Below are 4666 nucleotides of genomic sequence, written 5' to 3' on the forward strand. Positions count from 1 at the left end.
GCCCTATATTTTTTATTTATTGCATTAAGCACATGTGTGTAAAAGCTCGGCTAGTTCATGCAAGTGTGGAGGGCGGAGGTTGGGAATGAGATTCCTCCACTATCATTCTCCACCTTATTTTTGGGGCAGGGTCTCTAGCTGAACCCGGAGCCTACCAGTTACCTAGACTAGCTGGCCAATGCGCTCCCAGGATCCTCCTGTTTCTACTTTCCCCAGCACTAGGATTACAGGCGCACCTTCATACTTGACACTGTGAGGCTGGAGCCGAGGTAACCTGCGGCTGCAGGTTCACTGCAGCGGATGCCCCAGGCGGAGGCGAGCCCCAGGAGTGGAGCAGCCCACTAAGGTGAGATAGGAAGGCATCCCAAACTGCCACTCCTCCCTTGAGGCAGCAGGAAATTCAAACAGCCCACTGTACCCTGCAAGAGCTGTTTAGAGGCCAATTAAATGCATAGTAGCAGTGGTTCCCTGCCAGTTCCCCTTCTCCTCTGAGGGCAGTCAGCCCCTCTTTCCGGACAAGATGACCTGCAACTCTTTTTTTTTTTTTTTTAATAATTTATTTAACTTTTATTTTATGTGCATTCGTGTGAAGGTGTCAGATGCCTTGGAACTGGTGGTACAGTTATGAGCTGCCATGTGGGTGCTGGGAATTGAACCCGGGTCCTTTGGAAGAGCAGCAGTGCTCTTAACCACTGAGCCGTCTCTCCAGCCCTGGCCTGCAACTCTTAAGCAACGCCTCAGCGGGAGCTGTCCATGGTGACTCTTCCTGCCTCAGCCCATGGGAACCAGAGGCCTTTCCTGCCTCAGAATGCCCATTGCCTCCGCCAGGGAAGCTGTCCCTGATAATGCTTCAGTCTGTGGCCTTCACAGTGAACTCTTTGTAAATTTTGGACACTTTGTATACTTTATAACTCCTCAAAACAAAAAAGGGGCCAGACTTCTGCCTGAGGAAGTCCAGCAGCCCAGCCCTGCACCCCCTATATCTCTATAACTATCATGTCCAACCTTTCAGTAGGACTCATTCCAGAGTATGCAAATTTGAGGTGAAAAGACTGGAGAAAAAAACCCACCAATCCCTGAGCTTACCACAGCTCAGGATTTGAAGTCCCACCAATTCACACTCTGGAAATCCCTGCCCCAGAAAACTCTGCCCGCTAAGAATTCCTATATAAAGGCTGTGTTTGCTCCAGTTCCTGGCTGCCTTCTCCTGAGAGCAGAGGCAGCCACTTTTGGATTTGTCCCTTCAAAAAGTCTCTTAGGAGATTTACTGCGTGCTGTGATGCACTGTTAGGAGAAAGAAGAGAAGAAAGAAGAAGAAACAAAGAAGGAACAGGCTGGAGAAGGAGTGGAGCTCAGGCTTCTAGGGCTCCTCAGCTCCTCAGGGTTGAGACAACCCTCCCTTGGAAGTTACAACCTCTCTGTTGAGGAGGGCTCCTCTCAGAGCTGTGAGGTTCCTGGGCTCCAGTGCCTCAGGATACCCTTGGGACTCTGTTCCATCTCAGAGCTGGGGCGCCTTCCCAGTCCTCAGAGCTGTGACTCAGCTTTTCAGCCCTTGGAATTGTGAGTGGTCTGGACACCTTCCCACCCGGTCAGGAAGACAGGCCAACACACAAAAACAACATTTGGTGTTATGACTCGGATTCTCCACTCCAGAGCTATGGATTTTCCAGACACCCTTCCATCTGAGTACTAGAAGGCAGGCCAACACACAAAAATAACAACAGAGACCCTGTTTAAAAATAAGCAAACAACAACAACAACAAATATAGGGCATTGAAATTGCTGAGTAGGCAAAGGTGCTTAGTACCAAGCTGAACAACCTGAGCTCAGTCCCTATGATCCGCAGGATAGAAGGGGAGAATTACCTACCACAAGTTATCCTCTGCCTTCCCAAAATACGCCCCCCCCTACACTGGTGTCTCACATGGACAGATTGTGGAGGCAGTCTCCATATTGGTTATTATCAAGTTTCATTCCCTCTTTACCAGCTCAACATGCTACTTAGCCTTGGCGCTGTATGAGAGAAGATGGGACAGCTTCACACTCTACAGACTGCTCTCCTCTCCGGATGCAGACAACTGAGCGTTCTACCCTCGCAGGGGTATCTGTAGGGGCTGAAGGACAGAGGCCAACACACATGGGTCCCTTTCTCATTCTCTCAACTTCAGAATGTTTCTGGTGGCATTGAGCCCAGCCTGAATGGGTAATTAGAACATACACAGGGCGAGAAAGGTAAGGGAATTATCAGTGGAGACAGTGTTTACGAAATGCTTGCCATGTGCTTGCTACTACGTTAGTACCAGAAACACAGCGGTGAGCTCTTGTGGAGCCCACTGTCTCCTGGGGGAGGCATAAATAAAACCCATCTACACAAGCATGCAATTACAATCTGTACTATACACTAGAAAGGGCAAGAGCAGATAATATGAGTTTATGACATGGATGATCTAGTCTAGTGAAGAAAAGTCACTTCTGAGAAAAGGGCCTGAAGTTGGCTTTGAGGAATACTTATTCAGTAGGACATGGGATAAGGGTATTGTCTAGAGCAATAAGGTACATACATGTAGTCAGCATAACAAAAGTTATATTTTATTATGCTGAGGGTCATCACAAGGTTCATACTCTGAATTCCTAACTATGGTCCTAAGCCTATCTCTCCAAAGCTGCTCACCTATGCGATTTATCTCAGCTGAAGGTCAGGTCAGGTCTCTAAAAGAAGTCTCTTATTTGAGGGTCAAGATCCTGGGGGAGACTCTCTAGCCATAGGTCAGGTCAAGCTGACATCTCTCCAGATGTACAGAGTAGACCATTGTTCTTGCTGTCTGCTTATATATTGTCCAGTGGGTGGTGTCATGGGGTTCAAGGACTGTATACGGTTATCTTAGGTGAGTGATATCACTGGGTTCTGATTATTAGGTGCAGCCTTGGGTGTAATGGGGTTCCTGACTAAGTTATTTTTATATGTCTAAAAGGCTTTTTTTAAACTATGTGCATTACATTGGCATATTAGTTTCAGGAACCAAAACCACTTAAGAGTGTAATGAAGAGGTGTGGGCAAAAGAGGGGGTGAGAATAGATAAGGAAGACAAACTGGAAAAGACATTGAGGGCAAATTAAAACTTTGAACTTCACACACCAGAATGGTTCAGTGGGTATGAGTGCTTTCCACTAAGCTTGATGACCTGAGTTCAATCCCTGAACTCAGAGAACCAACTCCACAAAGTTTTTATTTTATTATTTTATTTTATTTTATTTTTTGGTTATGCACAAGGTTCTCTGTGTAGCCTTGGCTGTCCTGGACTCACTTTGTAGACCAGGTTGGCCTCGGACTCACAGAAATCCGCCTGCCTCTGCCTCGTGAGTGCTGGATTACAGGCGTGTGCCGCTGTGTTCAGCACACAGTTATCTTCTAATACACAACAACAACTACTACTTTTTTTCAACGAGATCTCCGGATAGTTCTGAATAGTACTTGTCAGATCACTGTTGATAAGCTCTCCAGGATGTAGGAAGATGATATCTTCAATGTAAATAGTTTTTTTCAAGATTTATTATTTATATGGTGTTCTGCCTGCATGCTAGAAGAGGGCATCAGTTCTCACTAGAGATGGTTTTAATACCATACGGTTGCTGGGAATTGAACTCAGGACCTTTGGAGGAACAGTGCTCTAAACTTCTGAGCCACCTCTCTAACTCCCGTGAATAGTTTTGTTTGAGATAATTAGGAGATATCTTGGGAAAGGACATACACATTCAAGCTTCAAGCCTGGTTCATTTTACTCTACAAAATAGCTCTATATGAAAACTAAATTAATTTTATTTATTTATTAACTTTATGGATTTTTTTTCTTAGCTGGTGAGAGGGGGCATCAGTCAGACTTGGATACGAGAGTCTTTTCCCTCTTCATATCCCCATAATTTTCCTGTGTTTCTATTCCACTTTAGGATCACAAGTTCAAGATCATCCTGAGCTATATTGTAAGTTCCTTCGTCAACCATACAACCATACAAACAAATAAAAAAGCAACAAAACCAAGAAAGCAAACCAACCAACCAAAGTTCCTGAAACACAACAATAACCAAACAAACAAAAGCAAAAAACATCTGGTTACAACACAAAGAATAGAACAATTAGTAGCGCTGTTCTATACCAGGGTAAGAAACGATTGGGGCTGGATTCCAAGGCAGCCCGAAAGACATTGACAAATAAGGAGGGTGGGGCTTTAAAAAAGTTGGGCTTTTCTAGGGCAGGGCTGATGCACGTTTTCCAAATTTGTCCTGGAGCACAGTTCTACAGAGAACTACTCTGATTGACATGTCACCCTGGTCCTTTTACTCTGGTACTTGCCCGAATTTCCCAATTTTGCCCTCTAGAAATGCGTGGAATTTCCTGCAAGTCCCTCATTTGGAAGCTCAGAATAAACGCAAATTGGAAGGAAGGCATCAGATGGGAACCTGCCCCAGAGGAAGAAGTGGGTGGAAAAGTTGGGAATGTCGCTCAGGGCTACAGCGCTGTCTGTCGTTGGTGAGACGCTGAGTTCTATGCCCAGCTTTTCAGGAGAGAGGAAAAGTGAATGGAAACAGAACGCCTGGCCTTCGCTCTCTAGAGGGCTGGGCAGGGCGGAGCGGACCTCTGTGACGCCGCAGGGCCACGCCCCCGCAGAGG

Source organism: Meriones unguiculatus, chromosome 1 (assembly GCF_030254825.1).
Source record: "Meriones unguiculatus strain TT.TT164.6M chromosome 1, Bangor_MerUng_6.1, whole genome shotgun sequence".
Classification (NCBI taxonomy): domain Eukaryota; kingdom Metazoa; phylum Chordata; class Mammalia; order Rodentia; family Muridae; genus Meriones; species Meriones unguiculatus.